The sequence below is a fragment of the Convolutriloba macropyga genome, chromosome 4 (genome assembly GCF_964194025.1).
Source record: "Convolutriloba macropyga chromosome 4, txConMacr16.3, whole genome shotgun sequence".
Taxonomy (NCBI): domain Eukaryota; kingdom Metazoa; phylum Xenacoelomorpha; order Acoela; family Convolutidae; genus Convolutriloba; species Convolutriloba macropyga.
This window is the reverse complement of record NC_134471.1, coordinates 81,371,473-81,390,010: the sequence shown is the minus strand read 5'-3', so window position 1 is coordinate 81,390,010 and position 18,538 is coordinate 81,371,473. Positions and strand designations below refer to the sequence as shown.

The following is an 18,538-nucleotide window of genomic DNA, read 5'->3' as shown; positions in this document are numbered from 1 at the left end:
ACTAACAGAAATATGATAAAGCGAAATTGACCCTCTTAGGTCTTGTTATATAGAAAAAAACGATATCACAGTAGAAAACTGCAATGGTAAATCAGGAAATGAAGTTGCATTTTACGTTCATTCTGACCAATTCAATTCCTATGACACAAAGCCTTCCAACTCTGTAGACTTGATTTTGAAAACAACAGAAAAAAAACAGGCAAAAGTTATATGACACTGTTAATATTTCAGCCCCACACATTGAATCTTTTCTCCAAAAATGTGTGGTGAATTCAATATAGATAGTCTGAAATCTATCGTAATAACAAAACATTTGTTTGAGATTGATGACGTATTTTGTTTGCTCAATAATAATGATCGACCTAAGAGTTTCTGCAACATCCAGTAGAAATCAGAAAAAATCAAAACTGTAAAAACGGATCGTTTTGAATTAAAATCAAGATTTTTGCTATGATATAAACGGCAGTCTCAACAAAAAATAATGCCCTGACTTCGAAGTATTCAGAAATCCGGATACATATCTGCGTCCCTCCTACAACCTTCGCATTAAATTTTCAAAACTGATCAAGATTAAAAACCAGATAAAATGATGCTATAGATGAAGCTATAACAGCTGTTTTTGATAAATTGTGCCAAGAAAACTATTTAAAAAAAGGATCTGTCAGATTGCAATGGGTTGTTTTGAAAATACGCAAGCAATAAAAACAGATGAACTTCTTGAAAAAATGATGAAATTTAACTCCTACAGAGATATTAAATCAATCCACAGATCAAGAAATTAAGTTGAGTTAGCATTTCGTTGCAGTAAAAAAAAATGTATAAAAAAAGCAAACGAACACGATCTGTTCTTCAAAAAAAGTTTCCAGTTCTTCAAAGACCTCATTGTTCAATAAAACTATTGCGGGAAAAAACTGTTTAACAATTGTTTCCAAAGTTTCAAAGAATACCACAAATGCAATATATGGGCCAGGTTTTTTCCCACAACGGATTGAACGATTGCACTTTTTCCATTAGACGGAACGAAATATTTAATATAGTAAAACCTAAAGGCAGTAAATGTTCAATAGGTTATGATGGCATTAGTGGCGTCGCTCTGTTTCTATAAAAGATTTTCTGGCTAACAATTTGACGAAACTATGCATACAGGCATTCTTCGTGAATTTTTCAAAATCACAAAATAATATTTCTTTCCAAAACAGAGCTAAAAATCATTGTAGCATTTTTCGTCTTTACTACTATCACTAAGTCAATGTAATGACAACTAATGAATCTTTGCTGCATTTTTGAAGCAAATACAACCTGATATGAACTGCATGATTTACGACGTAACCACTCATGCACAGTGACTGTTCTTTGATACACCAAAATTTTAGGAAAACCCAAAATGAGTAGAAATATCGGCTGAGGATGCTTTTTTTATCTCCAAATAGTGAGTCATAATACTTTAAAAACAACATTGGAACATTATGGTATCAGAGTTGATGTTCTATGTTGGTTTGAAATTTTTCTGTTTAACCGAAAACAGTATGTTGCTAACCGTTTTGGGTCACAAACAATCGGTGTGGTGTCCCTCAAGGATCTGTGCTAAGTCCTCTATTATTTTTTGTTTTACAATAATGATTTTCCTTCAAGCTTGAAAAATTCAAAAAACTATTTGTTTTCAGATGATATATCAGTGTTTTTTACATCGCAAAATTTTTCTGGTGTGTACAAATGTTTAGGTGATTTGGAGAATCTTAAACAAGGGTTTGATGAAAACAGGTTGTCAGTGAACGGAAGTAAGTGCGAACTTGTCAATTGTGGAACGTTTTTCGAAGAAACTGTTTCAAAATTTAGATGTCGCCTACAATGGCAGAATAGGTTAAAATGTCTTGGCATAATAATTGGAAAAAATGAAATTTCTATAATTGCATCAATAATTTTGTTGACGGTTGGAACTAATTTTCCGGATTATTTTATCTTAGTCGATCATTTTTTTCATTTTTTACTACAAACATTTGCATTAGTTTTTTTTTAACTAACGTTTTAATAGTTCACTCTTCCATGACAAAAACTAACTTGAACAATATTTAATAAGCTGCGTAACACATTATAAGTTGAGACTCCCTGTTAATTGAAATTTAAAGTGTCCTTTAGAAAAAACTGCTTTCCTACTAGGGAAAACTTTGAATATCAAGAGCTCAGCATGTCACTAAATTGGCTGAAATGGACGAACTGAATGATCAGCATCATGGGAATTGAAAATTTAAGATCTCTTTATACGGGAAGCTCGAAGCCTATGCAGGCTATTTTTGTCAGAAACGAAAGAAGAGTGTTGCAGCAAAAAAAATCCTCAATAATTATTAGAACGATGTAATTAACAAAGGGGAGAAGGAATTGGTTTTTTGTTAGGAATATATTAATCAGTTTTTTTTTACATCACGGCTCAATTATCTTGGTTGAGGAAGTAGTTCAAATAGGTAACTTCTATTGTAAAATACGCAAATGCTTTGATTGGAATATGAGTTGATTTGAAACGTTCCATTTTGCTCGCCCTCGAAGTAATTCAACAAAGCGTTTTCAAATTAACAGCTGTCTGGCTAATCATGAATCTACTCTTGTTGTGACAACCCAGGATGAAGTCCTCAAGTCAAAATAGATATGCGGACAGGGCGGTTTAGACCGAACAGAACTAAATTCAGGTTTGGGTCAGACCAAGCAGACTTTGGTCACCCTAGGCTAGACCGAAAAGACCTTAGACCGACACTGGTCCACACAAAACAGACGCAAGACCAACCCAAGGAGTTACTGAAATTATGTTCGGAACTTACTCCATGATTTATGAGAGCCTTTCATAAGCTGAAACATTATACGTTTCTCTGACTCAGTTATTGCCCAGTTGCCATTTCCAACCGGCTTCAGAATAGGTCAACGCAGCTCAGAGTAAATTGATTAGAACAAATGAATCTCTACTGTTGAGGAGGTTAAGCTCCCGGGTGGAGAGGTTTTCTGGACATTATGTAAGAAATCAGCTGAAATTCTCTGAGTTTTCAAAAAAATCAGCGCAAAAACCTTACAATAATGCGGTGACATGTGCTGAAAGGCGACGAACCTTTGTAAGAAAAGCGCTGAAATCCGCTGAATTTTGAAAAATTTCGGTTCCTTTTCAAACTGCTCTCGCGTCTCAAAGCCTGCTCTATTTCGAACCCTGCTCTTTTGTTTGTTAGTCATCGCCAAATGCAGCGTGCCATCTATATCTTCTAATTTATTAAATGTAAGTCGCACTTGAATGCAATGGTTAACAACGCTACTATCTCCACATGCTTTAACGATCCTTTAACATGCAGCCTACACGGCCATGCTTAAGTGACTGATCTTCAAATGTTTTTTTTGCTCATTAAGCACACAGCTTAGAAAAAACAAGCGAGACTGAAAGCCATCGACGAATATTTTTTGTATGTAGCCGATTCAATAGACAGCAGTAACAGGACTCGGTAGCCCAAGGGATTAGACCTGCGGCTGTGAAGTGAGGGGAATGGGTTCGAGCCCAAGTGGGTGCCAGAAATGGCCCTTGTTTTTCGTCTCAAAAATGGTGAATCTTGTTTTTCATCCACTACTGTTTCCTTCTTGCTCCCTTCTTTATTTTCCTTCTTATCGATTCTTCTATATCTAATATATTAAATGTAAGTCGCACTTGAACGCAATGGTTAACAACGCTACTATCTCCACATGCTTTAACGATCCTGTAACATGCAGCCTACACGGCCATGCTTAAGTGACTGATCTTCAAATGTTTTTTTGCTCATTAAGCACACAGCTTAGAAAAAACAAGCGAGACTGAAAGCCATCGACCAATATTTTTTGTATGTAGCCGATTCAATAGACAGCAGTAACAGGACTCGGTAGCCCAAGGGATTAGACTTGCGGCTGTGAAGTGAGGGGAATGGGTTCCAGCCCAAGTGCGTGCCAGAAATGGCCCTTGTTTTTTGTCTCAAAAATGGTGAATCTTGTTTTTCATCCACTACTGTTTCCTTCTTGCTCCCTTCTTTATTTTCCTTCTTATCGATTCTTCTATATCTAATATATTAAATGTACGTCGCACTTGAACGCAACGGTTAACAACGCTCTTATCTTCACATGTTTTAACGATCCTTAAACATGCAGCCTACACGACCATGCTTAAGTGCCTGATCTGTAAACGTTTTTTTTCTGATTAAGCATACAACTTAGCAAAAACAAGCGAGACAAAAAGCCATCGACCAATTTTCGTATGTAGCCACAACGGATAGACAACAGTAACAGGCGTCGGTAGTGCAAGGGGTTATACTTGTTGCTGTGCAGCGAGGGGCATGGGTTCGAGACCGAGTCGGTGCAAAAAAAGCCCTCTTTTTTGTCTCAAAAATGGTGAATCTTGTTTTTCATCCACTACTGTGTTTCCTTCTTGCTCCCTTCTTTATTTCCCTTCCTATCTAATTTATTAAATGTAAGTCGCACTTGAACGCAATGGTTAACAACGCTACTATCTCCACATGCTTTAACGATCCTGTAACATGCAGCCTACACGGCCATGCTTAAGTGACTGATCTTCAAATGTTTTTTTTTGCTCATTAAGCACACAGCTTAGAAAAAACAAGCGAGACTGAAAGCCATCGACCAATATTTTTTGTATGTAGCCGATTCAATAGACAGCAGTAACAGGCGTCGGTAGCGCAGGGGATTAGACCTGCGGCTGTGAAGTGAGGGGAATAGGTTCGATCCCGAGTGGGTGCCAGAAACGATCCTTTAACATGCAGCCTACGCGGCCATGCTTAAGTGACAGATCTTCAAATGTTTGTTTGCTCATTTAGCACACAGCTTAGAAAAAACAAGCGAGACTGAAAGCCATCGACCAATATTTTTTGTATGTAGCCGATTCAATAAACAGCAGTAACAGGCGTCGGTAGCCCAAGGGATTGGACCTGCGGCTGTGAAGTGAGGGGAACGGGTTCGAGACCGAGTAGGTGCAAAGAATGGCCTCTGTTTTTTGTCTCATAAATGGTGAATCTTGTTTTTCATCCACTACTGTGTTTCGTTCCTGCTCCCTTCTTTATTTCCCTTCTTATTTATTCTTCTATATCTAATTTATTAAATGTAAGTCGCACTTGAACGCAATGGTTAACAACGCTCCTATCTTCACATGCTTTAACGATCCTTTAACATGCAGCCTACACGGCCATGCTTAAGTGACTGATCTTCAAATGTTTTTTTTTGCTCATTTAGCACACAGCTTAGAAAAAACAAGCGAGACTGAAAGCCATCGACCAATATTTTTTGTATGTAGCCGATTCAATAGACAGCAGTAACAGGCGTCGGTAGCCCAAGGGATTAGACCTGCGGCTGTGAAGTGAGGGGAATGGGTTCGAGACCGAGTAGATGCAAAGAATGGCCTCTGTTTTTTGTCTCATAAATGGTGAATCTTGTTTTTCATCCACTACTGTGTTTCGTTCCTGCTCCCTTCTTTATTTCCCTTCTTATTTATTCTTCTATATCTAATTTATTAAATGTAAGTCGCACTTGAACGCAATGGTTAACAACGCTCCTATCTTCACATGCTTTAACGATCCTTTAACATGCAGCCTACACGGCCATGCTTAAGTGACTGATCTTCAAATGTTTTTTTTTGCTCATTTAGCACACAGCTTAGAAAAAACAAGCGAGACTGAAAGCCATCGACCAATGTTTTTTGTATGTAGCCGATTCAATAGACAGCAGTAACAGGCGTCGGTAGCCCAAGGGATTAGACCTGCGGCTGTGAAGTGAGGGGAATGGGTTCGAGACCGAGTAGATGCAAAGAATGGCCTCTGTTTTTTGTCTCATAAATGGTGAATCTTGTTTTTCATCCACTACTGTGTTTCGTTCCTGCTTCCTTCTTTATTTCCCTTCTTATTTATTCTTCTATATCTAATTTACTAAATGTAAGTCGCACTTGAACGCAATGGTTAACAACGCTCCTATCTTCACATGCTTTAACGATCCTTTAACATGCAGCCTACACGGCCATGCTTAAGTGACTGATCTTCAAATGTTTGTTTGCTCATTTAGCACACAGCTTAGAAAAAACAAGCGAGACTGAAAGCCATCGACCAATATTTTTTGTATGTAGCCGATTCAATAAACAGCAGTAACAGGCGTCGGTAGCCCAAGGGATTGGACCTGCGGCTGTGAAGTGAGGGGAACGGGTTCGAGACCGAGTAGGTGCAAAGAATGGCCTCTGTTTTTTGTCTCATAAATGGTGAATCTTGTTTTTCATCCACTACTGTGTTTCGTTCCTGCTCCCTTCTTTATTTCCCTTCTTATTTATTCTTCTATATCTAATTTATTAAATGTAAGTCGCACTTGAACGCAATGGTTAACAACGCTCCTATCTTCACATGCTTTAACGATCCTTTAACATGCAGCCTACACGGCCATGCTTAAGTGACTGATCTTCAAATGTTTTTTTTTGCTCATTTAGCACACAGCTTAGAAAAAACAAGCGAGACTGAAAGCCATCGACCAATATTTTTTGTATGTAGCCGATTCAATAGACAGCAGTAACAGGCGTCGGTAGCCCAAGGGATTAGACCTGCGGCTGTGAAGTGAGGGGAATGGGTTCGAGACCGAGTAGATGCAAAGAATGGCCTCTGTTTTTTGTCTCATAAATGGTGAATCTTGTTTTTCATCCACTACTGTGTTTCGTTCCTGCTCCCTTCTTTATTTCCCTTCTTATTTATTCTTCTATATCTAATTTATTAAATGTAAGTCGCACTTGAACGCAATGGTTAACAACGCTCCTATCTTCACATGCTTTAACGATCCTTTAACATGCAGCCTACACGGCCATGCTTAAGTGACTGATCTTCAAATGTTTTTTTTTGCTCATTTAGCACACAGCTTAGAAAAAACAAGCGAGACTGAAAGCCATCGACCAATGTTTTTTGTATGTAGCCGATTCAATAGACAGCAGTAACAGGCGTCGGTAGCCCAAGGGATTAGACCTGCGGCTGTGAAGTGAGGGGAATGGGTTCGAGACCGAGTAGATGCAAAGAATGGCCTCTGTTTTTTGTCTCATAAATGGTGAATCTTGTTTTTCATCTACTACTGTGTTTCGTTCCTGCTCCCTTCTTTATTTCCCTTCTTATTTATTGTTCTATATCTAATTTACTAAATGTAAGTCGCACTTGAACGCAATGGTTAACAACGCTCCTATCTTCACATGCTTTAACGATCCTTTAACATGCAGCCTACACGGCCATGCTTAAGTGACTGATCTTCAAATGTTTTTTTTTGCTCATTTAGCACACAGCTTAGAAAAAACAAGCGAGACTGAAAGCCATCGACCAATATTTTTTGTATGTAGCCGATTCAATAGACAGCAGTAACAGGCGTCGGTAGCCCAAGGGATTAGACCTGCGGCTGTGAAGTGAGGGGAATGGGTTCGAGACCGAGTAGATGCAAAGAATGGCCTCTGTTTTTTGTCTCATAAATGGTGAATCTTGTTTTTCATCCTCTACTGTGTTTCGTTCCTGCTCCCTTCTTTATTTCCCTTCTTATTTATTCTTCTATATCTAATTTATTAAATGTAAGTCGCACTTGAACGCAATGGTTAACAACGCTCCTATCTTCACATGCTTTAACGATCCTTTAACATGCAGCCTACACGGCCATGCTTAGGTGACTGATCTTCAAATGTTTTTTTTGCTCATTTAGCACACAGCTTAGAAAAAACAAGCGAGACTGAAAGCCATCGACCAATATTTTTTGTATGTAGCCGATTCAATAGACAGCAGTAACAGGCGTCGGTAGCCCAAGGGATTAGACCTGCGGCTGTGAAGTGAGGGGAATGGGTTCGAGACCGAGTAGATGCAAAGAATGGCCTCTTTTTTTTGTCTCATAAATGGTGAATCTTGTTTTTCATCCACTACTGTGTTTCGTTCCTGCTCCCTTCTTTATTTCCCTTCTTATTTATTCTTCTATATCTAATTTATTAAATGTAAGTCGCACTTGAACGCAATGATTAACAACGCTCCTATCTTCACATGCTTTAACGATCCTTTAACATGCAGCCTACACGGCCATGCTTAAGTGACTGATCTTCAAATGTTTTTTTTTGCTCATTTAGCACACAGCTTAGAAAAAACAAGCGAGACCGAAAGCCATCGACCAATATTTTTTGTATGTAGCCGATTCAATAGACAGCAGTAACAGGAGTCGGTAGCCCAAGGGATTAGACCTGCGGCTGTGAAGTGAGGGGAATGGTTTCGAGCCCGAGTGGGTGCCAGAAATGGCCCTTGTTTTTTGTCTCAAAAATGGTGAATCTTGTTTTTCATCCACTACTGTGTTTCCTTCTTGCTCCCTTCTTTTTCTCCTTCTTATCGATTCTTCTATATCTATTATATTAAATGTACGTCGCACTTGAACGCAACGGTTAACAACGCCCCCATCTTCACGTGTTTTAGCGATCTTTAAACATGCAGCCTACACGACCATGCTTAAGTGCCTGATCTGTAAACGTTTTTTTTCTGATTAAGCATACAACTTAGCAAAAACAAGCGAGACAAAAAGCCATCTACCAATTTTCGTATGTAGCCACAACGGATAGACAACAGTAACAGGCGTCGGTAGTGCAAGGGATTATACTTGTGGCTGTGCATTGAGGGGCATGGGTTCGAGACCGAGTCGATGCAAAAAAACCCTCTTTTTTGTCTCAAAAATTGTGAATCTTGTTTTTCATCCACTACTGTGTTTCCTTTTTGCTCCCTTCTTTATTTCCCTTCCTTTTTATTCTTCTATATCTAATTTATTAAATGTAAGTCGCACTTGAACGCAATGGTTAACAACGCTCCTATCTCCACATGCTTTATCGATCCTTTAACATGCAGCCTACACGGCCATGCTTAAGTGACTGATCTTCAAATGTTTTTTTTTGCTCATTAAGCACACAGCTTAGAAAAAACAAGCGAGACTGAAAGCCATCGACCAATATTTTTTGTATGTAGCCGATTCAATAGACAGCAGTAACAGGCGTCGGTAGCCCAAGGGATTAGACCTGCGGCTGTGAATTGAGGGGAATGGGTTCGAGCCCGAGTGGTTGCCAGAAATGGCCCTTGTTTTTTGTCTCAAAAATGGTGAATCTTGTTTTTCATCCACTACTGTGTTTCCTTCTTGCTCCCTTCTTTATTTCCCTTCCTATTTATTCTTCTATATCTAATATATTAAATGTACGTCGCACTTGAACGCAACGGTTAACAACGCTCTTTTCTTCACATGTTTTAACGATCCTTAAATATGCAGCCTACACGACCATGCTTAAGTGCCTGATCTGTAAACGTTTTTTTTCTGATTAAGCATACAACTTAGCAAAAACAAGCGAGACAAAAAGCCATCGACCAATTTTCTGATGTAGCCACTATGGATAGACAACAATAAAAGGCTTCGGTAGTGCAAGGGATTAGACCTGTGGCTGTGAAGCGAGGGGCATGGGTTCGAGCCTGAGTCGGTGCCAAAAGTGGCCCTTGTTTTTTGTCTCAAAAATGGTGAATCTTGTTTTTCATCCACTACTGTGTTTCGTTCTTGCTCCTTTTTTTATTTCCCTTCTTATTTATTCTTCTATATCTAATTTATTAAATGTAAGTCGCACTTGAACACAATGTTTAACAACGCTCCTATCTTCACATGCTTTAACGATCCTTTAACATGCAGCCTACACGGCCATGCTTAAGTGACTGATCTTCAAATGTTTTTTTGCTCATTAAGCACACAGCTTAGAAAAAACAAGCGAGACTGAAAGCCATGGACCAAAATTTTTTGTATGTAGCCGATTCAATAGACAGCAGTAACAGGCGTCGGTAGCCCAAGGGATTGGACCTGCGGCTGTGAAGTGAGGGGAACGGGTTCGAGCCCAAGTGGGTGCCAGAAATGGCCCTTGTTTTTTGTCTCAAAAATGGTGAATCTTGTTTTTCATCCACTACTGTGTTTCCTTCTTGCTCCCTTCTTTTTCTCCTTCTTATCGATTCTTCTATATCTATTATATTAAATGTACGTCGCACTTGAACGCAACGGTTAACAACGCCCCCATCTTCACGTGTTTTAGCGATCTTTAAACATGCAGCCTACACGACCATGCTTAAGTGCCTGATCTGTAAACGTTTTTTTTCTGATTAAGCATACAACTTAGCAAAAACAAGCGAGACAAAAAGCCATCTACCAATTTTCGTATGTAGCCACAACGGATAGACAACAGTAACAGGCGTCGGTAGTGCAAGGGATTATACTTGTGGCTGTGCATTGAGGGGCATGGGTTCGAGACCGAGTCGATGCAAAAAAACCCTCTTTTTTGTCTCAAAAATTGTGAATCTTGTTTTTCATCCACTACTGTGTTTCCTTTTTGCTCCCTTCTTTATTTCCCTTCCTTTTTATTCTTCTATATCTAATTTATTAAATGTAAGTCGCACTTGAACGCAATGGTTAACAACGCTCCTATCTCCACATGCTTTATCGATCCTTTAACATGCAGCCTACACGGCCATGCTTAAGTGACTGATCTTCAAATGTTTTTTTTTGCTCATTAAGCACACAGCTTAGAAAAAACAAGCGAGACTGAAAGCCATCGACCAATATTTTTTGTATGTAGCCGATTCAATAGACAGCAGTAACAGGCGTCGGTAGCCCAAGGGATTAGACCTGCGGCTGTGAATTGAGGGGAATGGGTTCGAGCCCGAGTGGTTGCCAGAAATGGCCCTTGTTTTTTGTCTCAAAAATGGTGAATCTTGTTTTTCATCCACTACTGTGTTTCCTTCTTGCTCCCTTCTTTATTTCCCTTCCTATTTATTCTTCTATATCTAATATATTAAATGTACGTCGCACTTGAACGCAACGGTTAACAACGCTCTTTTCTTCACATGTTTTAACGATCCTTAAATATGCAGCCTACACGACCATGCTTAAGTGCCTGATCTGTAAACGTTTTTTTTCTGATTAAGCATACAACTTAGCAAAAACAAGCGAGACAAAAAGCCATCGACCAATTTTCTGATGTAGCCACTATGGATAGACAACAATAAAAGGCTTCGGTAGTGCAAGGGATTAGACCTGTGGCTGTGAAGCGAGGGGCATGGGTTCGAGCCTGAGTCGGTGCCAAAAGTGGCCCTTGTTTTTTGTCTCAAAAATGGTGAATCTTGTTTTTCATCCACTACTGTGTTTCGTTCTTGCTCCTTTTTTTATTTCCCTTCTTATTTATTCTTCTATATCTAATTTATTAAATGTAAGTCGCACTTGAACACAATGTTTAACAACGCTCCTATCTTCACATGCTTTAACGATCCTTTAACATGCAGCCTACACGGCCATGCTTAAGTGACTGATCTTCAAATGTTTTTTTGCTCATTAAGCACACAGCTTAGAAAAAACAAGCGAGACTGAAAGCCATGGACCAAAATTTTTTGTATGTAGCCGATTCAATAGACAGCAGTAACAGGCGTCGGTAGCCCAAGGGATTGGACCTGCGGCTGTGAAGTGAGGGGAACGGGTTCGAGCCCAAGTGGGTGCCAGAAATGGCCCTTGTTTTTGGTCTCAAAAATGGTGAATATTGTTTTTCATCCACTACTGTTTCCTTCTTGCTCCCTTCTTTATTTTCCTTCTTATCGATTCTTCTATATCTAATATATTAAATGTACGTCGCACTTGAACGCAACGGTTAACAACGCGCTTATCTTCACATGTTTTAACGATCCTTAAATATGCAGCCTACACGACCATGCTTAAGTGCCTGACCTGTAAACGCTTTTTTCTGATTAAGCATACAACTTAGCAAAAACAAGCGAGACAAAAAGCCATCGACCAATTTTCGTATGTAGCCACAACGGATAGACAACAGTTACAGGCGTCGGTAGTGCAAGGGATTGTACTTGTGGCTGTGCAGCGAGAAGCATGGGTTCGAGACCGAGTCGATGCAAAAAAAGCCCTCTTTTTTGTCTCAAAAATGGTAAATCTTGGTTTTCATCCACTACTGTTTCCTTCTTGCTCCCTTCTTTATTTTCCTTCTTATCGATTCTTCTATATCTAATATTTTAAATGTAAGTTGCACTTGAACGCAAAGGTTAACAACGCTCCTATCTCCACATGCTTTAACGATCCTTTAACATGCAGCCTACACGACCATGCTTAAGTGCCTGATCTGTAAATGTTTCTTTGCTCAATAAGCGTACGGCTTAGCAAAAACAAGCGAGACAAAAAGCCATCAACCAATTTTCGTATGTAGCCACTACGGATAGACAACAATAACAGGCGTCGGTAGTGCAAGGGATTCGAACTGTGGCTGTGAAGAGAGGGGCATGGGTTCGAGACCGAGTCGGTGCAAAGAATGGCCTCTGTTTTTTATCTCAAAAATGGTGAATCTTGTTTGGGATCCACTACTGTGTTTCGTTCCTGCTCCCTTCTTTATTTCCCTTCTTATTTATTCTTCTATATCTAATTTATTAAATGTAAATCGCACTTGAACGCAATGGTTAACAACGCTCCTATCTTCACATGCTTTAACGATCCTTTAACATGCAGCCTACACGGCCATGCTTAAGTGACTGATCTTCAAATGTTTTTTTGCTCATTAAGCACACAGCTTAGAAAAAACAAGCGAGACTGAAAGCCATGGACCAAAATTTTTTGTATGTAGCCGATTCAATAGACAGCAGTAACAGGCGTCGGTAGCCCAAGGGATTGGACCTGCGGCTGTGAAGTAAGGGGAATGGGTTCGAGCCCAAGTGGGTGCCAGAAATGGCCCTTGTTTTTTGTCTCAAAAATGGTGAATCTTGTTTTTCATCCACTACTGTTTCCTTCTTGCTCCCTTCTTTATTTTCCTTCTTATCGATTCTTCTATATCTAATATATTAAATGTACGTCGCACTTGAACGCAACGGTTAACAACGCTCTTATCTTCACATGTTTTAACGATCCTTAAACATGCAGCCTACACGACCATGCTTAAGTGCCTGATCTGTAAACGTTTTTTTTTTCTGATTAAGCATACAACTTAGCAAAAACAAGCGAGACAAAAGCCATCGACCAATTTTCGTATGTAGCCACAACGGATAGACAACAGTAACAGGCGTCGGTAGTGCAAGGGATTATACTTGTGGCTGTGCAGCGAGGGGCATGGGTTCGAGACCGAGTCGGTGCAAAAAAGCCCTCTTTTTTGTCTCAAAAATGGTGAATCTTGTTTTTCATCCACTACTGTGTTTCCTTCTTGCTCCCTTCTTTATTTCCCTTCCTGTTTATTCTTCTATATCTAATTTATTAAATGTAAGTCGCACTTGAACGCAATGGTTAACAACGCTCCTATCTCCACATGCATTAACGATCCTTTAACATGCAGCCTACACAGCCATGCTTAAGTGACTGATCTTCAAATGTTTTTTTGCTCATTAAGCACACAGCTTAGAAAAAACAAGCGAGACTGAAAGCCATCGACCAATATTTTTTGTATGTAGCCGATTCAATAGACAGCAGTAACAGGCGTCGGTAGCCCAAGGGATTAGACCTGCGGCTGTGAAGTGAGGGGAATGGGTTCGAGTCCGAGTGGGTGCCAGAAATGGCCCTTGTTTTTTGTCTCAAAAATGGTGAATCTTGTTTTTCATCCACTACTGTGTTTCCTTCTTGCTCCCTTCTTTATTTCCCTTCCTATTTATTCTTCTATATCTCATTTATTAAATGTAAGTCGCACTTGAACGCAATGGTTAACAACGCTCCTATCTCCACATGCTTTAACGATCCTTTAACATGCAGCCTACACTACCATGCTTAAGTGCCTGATCTGTTAATGTTTTTTTTGCTCATTAAGCATACGGCTTAGCAAAAACAAGCGAGACAAAAAGCCATCGACCAATTTTCGTATGTAGCCACTATGGATAGACAACAATAACAGGCGTCGGTAGTGCAAGGGATTAGAACTGTGGCTGTAAAGCGAGGGGCATGGGCTCGAGCCTGAGTCGGCGCCAGAAATGGCCTCTGTTTTTTGTTTCATAAATAGTGAATCTTGTTTTTCATCCACTACTGTGTTTCGTTCTTGCTCCCTTCTTTATTTCCCTTCCTATTTATTCTTCTATATCTAATTTATTAAATGTAAGTCGCACTTGAACGCAATGGTTAACAACGCTCCTATCTCCACATGCTTTAACGATCCTTTAACATGCAGCCTACACGACCATGCTTAAGTGCCTGATCTGTAAATGTTTCTTTACTCATTAAGCGTACGGCTTAGCAAAAACAAGCGAGACAAAAAGCCATCAACCAATTTTCGTATGTAGCCACTACGGATAGACAACAATAACAGGCGTCGGTAGTGCAAGGGATTCGAACTTTGACTGTGAAGCGAGGGTCATGGGTTCGAGACCGAGTCGGTGCAAAGAATGGCCTCTGTTTTTTGTCTCATAAATGGTGAATCTTGTTTTTGATCCACTACTGTGTTTCGTTCCTGCTCCCTTCTTTAATTCCCTTCTTATTTATTCTTCTATATCTAATTTATTAAATGTAAGTCGCACTTGAACGCAATGGTTAACAACGCTCCTATCTTCACATGCTTTAACGATCCTTTAACATGCAGCCTACACGGCCATGCTTAAGTGACTGATCTTCAAATGTTTTTTTTTTGCTCATTAAGCACACAGCTTAGAAAAAACAAGCGAGACTGAAAGCCATCGACCAATATTTTTTGTATGTAGCCGATTCAATAGACAGCAGTAACAGGCGTCGGTAGCCCAAGGGATTAGACCTGCGGCTGTGAAGTGAGGGTAATGGGTTCGAGCCCGAGTGGGTGCCAGAAATGGCCCTTGTTTTTTGTCTCAAAAATGGTGAATCTTGTTTTTCACCCACTACTGTTTTCTTCCTGCTCCCTTCTTTATTTTCCTTCTTATCGATTCTTCTATATCTAATATATTAAATGTACGTCGCACTTGAACGCAACGGTTAACAACGCTCTTATCTCCACATGTTTTAACGATCCTTAAACATGCAGCCTATACAACCATGCTTAAGTGCCTGATCTGTAAATGTTTTTTTTTGCTCATTAAGCATACGGCTTAGCAAAAACAAGCGAGACAAAAAGCCATCGACCAATTTGCGTATGTAGCCACTACGGATAGACAACAATAACAGGCGTCGGTAGTGCAATGGATTAGACCTGTGGCGGTGAAGCGAGGGGCATGGGTTCGAGCCTGAGTCGGTGCCAGAAATGGCCTCTGTTTTTTGTGTCATAAATAGTGAATCTTGTTTTTCATCCACTACTGTGTTTCGTTCTTGCTCCCTTCTTTATTTCCATTCCTATTTATTCTTCTATATATATATAATATATTAAATGTAAGTCGCACTTGAACGCAATGGTTAACAACGCTCCTATCTTCACATGTTTTAACGATCCTTTAACATGCAGCCTACACGGCCATGCTTAACTGGCTGATCTGCAAATGTTTTTTTTGCTCATTAAGCACACAGCTTAGAAAAAACAAGCGAGACTGAAAGCCATCGACCAATATTTTCGCATGTAGCCGATTCAATAGACAGCAGTAACAGGCGTCGGTAGCCCAAGGGAAAAGACCTGCGGCTGTGAAGCGAGGGGCATGGGTTTGAGCCCGAATGGGTGCCAGAAATGGCCCTTAATTTTGTCTCAAAAATGATGAATCTTGTTAATTTCAAATCCAAGTCGCACTTGAGCGGAATAGTATACAGCGCTCCTGTCTTCACATGCTTTAACGATCCTTAAACATGCTGCCTACACCATGCTCAAGCTCATCATCTGCACATTTTTTTGTGCTCATTAAGATTGCAGCTTAAAAAACAAGCGAGACAAAAGTAGCTAATGTCCAAACATTTGCGTATGTATTCAATTCAATAGACAAAAGCAACAGGAGTCAGTAGCGCAAGGGAATAGACCTATGGCTGTGAATCGAGGGGCATGGGTTCAAGCCCGAGCAGAGGCGGAAAACGATGCATTATGTACCGGCGTTTAAAAAATTGGGGTTTGGTTTTCTTTTTCAGTTCTTTCTTTCTTTATTTCCTTCTGCCTTTAGTTCTTTCTTCATTCCCTCATAATTCTGCATTTAATTCTCTTCCTCTCATCTATCTATCTTTTAAGTTGAACAAAAGTTACACTTGAGCGCAATCATTAACAGCCTTCCTATCTTCATGTTTTAATGGTCCATAATCTTGCAACCTACATTTCTATTCTTATGCTCCTGATCTGGACTCGTGATCATGTTTCTGTGCTCATTAGGAAAAGCCAGCGAGAAGAAATAGTCAACGATAAAACATTTGCATGTGTAATCAGTTCAATAGACAAAAGCAACAGGCGTCGGTAGCGAACGGGATAAAATCTATGGCTCTGAAGCGAGGAGCATGAGTTCAAGCCCGATTAATTGTTAAAAGAATTTACTTGGTTTTAAAAAATTGGCATGTGGCTGTCTTTTTATTCCGTTCTTCACTTTCCTTTTATTCGGTAGTTTTACCTTCGTTCTTTCTTTATTTCTTCATTCTTTCTGCATTAGAAAGTTCAAAAGGCGTAAGCAATCGGCATACTTAGCGTAGAGGATGAGACCCATGACTGTTCAGCGAGGAGCAGGGGTTCGAGTCCAATTGAAACTGGAAAAAGACGCACAATTTCCTTGACCACAAATTTGAGAAGTTGATTTTCTTTTGCTCCTTTTTCGTTTTTTTTCGTTTTTTTTTCTCTCCTTCCAATCTTTCTCTTATTTTATACTTTGGCTCCTAATCTGCTCATGTTTTGCTCTTATTAAGCTTGCCAAAACAGACGAGCCATAAAAGCCCTTGAAAATAATTTCGCTGATTCAGAAGTAAGAATAGACAGTAGTTAATAAACGCGCTTTGCCACCATGTATAAGCTCGTTATCTACACAAGTTTTAGCGCTACTTAAACATGCAACTCGGCAAAGCCAAAAAGTTGCTTAACAGAAATTTACTGCTACATAGAGCAAAAGACGGAAAAAGACGCGTCGGTAGCATAGGCGTTTACACATATGCCTGGTGAATGAGGGGCATATGGTTGGAGCCAGAGTTGGCACGAAACATAAATCCTAATTTCTTTTAAATCTTCTCTTCGGTTGAAAGATTTTTCTTGTGATGTGTGTTTGCGAGCCTGCTAGTCTATATATTAATTCTAACTCGAATGCTATGTCGCCATGTTTAAGCTCCTAATCTTCACATGTTTTAGCATCCCTTAAACATGCAGCCTAGCTTTTTGCATGCATTTTGAGCGCTGCGATGTGGATTCGAACCGGGGTCTGTTGAGTTCGATCAGGGTATAAAAACGTTCGCTAACCACTAGGCTAAATCCCCTGCTGTGAAGCATCTCTATATCACCATCTTTAAGCTCCTAATCTTCACATGTTCTAAGGCCCCTGAGACATGCGCCACATCGTTTTGCATGCATTTTGAAAAAGGTCAATGACCGAAAACTTGCCATTGCCAGAATAATCTTTGACCGAAAGGCTGATTAGCCGTTGATGCAAAAATAGGTCATTGACCGAAAAGCTGCCAATGTGCCAAAAAGGTCAACGACCGAAAAACTGCTGATGCAAAAATAGATCAATGACTGAAAATCTGCTTATAAAAAATTAATCAATCGCCGAAAATTAGTCACACGAAAACAGTCCTTGACTTGTGAGATGCATCACAGATATTGACAGAATAAGGATTCTTTAAGTAAAAGTCAGAAATGTAATCGAAGATGAAAAATTGTCCATTTATAACGATAAAGAAATTTGAATCACCTAGATAGAAATGCAACACGCTCAAGATTTGGTGTAGCATTTTTAAATTCTCAACAAAGGTTGTGGCGATTTCTTTTCTCTTTCTTCTGTCTTTTTCTTTTTCTGTCTATCTTCTCTCTCTCTCTCTCTCTCGTTTTGCTTTTTTTTCTGTATTTCTTTTCGCTTTCTCTCGTTTTCTCCCCCCTCTTTTTCGCTTTTTTCTCTTTTCTGTATTCCTTTTCTGTCTTTTCTCGCTTTTGTCTTTTTCTTTTCTATCTTTCTTTTCTCTTTCTCTCTTTTCTGTTCTTTTTATCTGCCGTACTCGCTTGTCTGTAGTTTGTCGTATCTTTTTTCCTTTCTGTCTTCTTTTGCTTTTCTCTTTCTTTTCAGTCGTTCTTTTCCCCGTTGCTTTTTTTCTGCCTTTCTTTTCTCTTGCTTTTCTCTTTTTTTTCTGTCTTTCCTTTCTGTCTTTTTCTCTTTTGTTTCTTTCTTTTCTTCGATTTTTTTGTTGTTTTCGTCTGTCTGTCTATTTTCTTCTTTCTTTTCTCTCTTTCGATTATGTCTTGCTTTTCTTTCTTTTCTGTTTTTCCTGTCTGTGTTTTTTCTTTCTTTCCCTTTCTTTTGTTTTTTCTCTTCAGTCTTTCTTTTCTCACTTTCTTTTCTGCCTTTCGTTTCTTTCTTTCTTTCTTTTCTCCCTTCTGTTGCTTTCTTTTCTTTCTATTTGCTTTTTTCAGTTTTCTTCTGTCTGGTTGTTCTCTTCTTTGTTCTCTCTTTCGCTTATCTCTTGC

The 18,538-nt window shown here is 39.4% G+C and overlaps 1 protein-coding gene across 1 annotated transcript in view; it reads left to right on the top strand.

The window, feature by feature from the left end:
- LOC142338709 (short transient receptor potential channel 5-like) overlaps positions 1–18,538 on the top strand; it is a 52,477-nt gene that overhangs the window by 23,785 nt on the left and 10,154 nt on the right. The gene's annotated exons all lie outside the window — the stretch shown is intronic.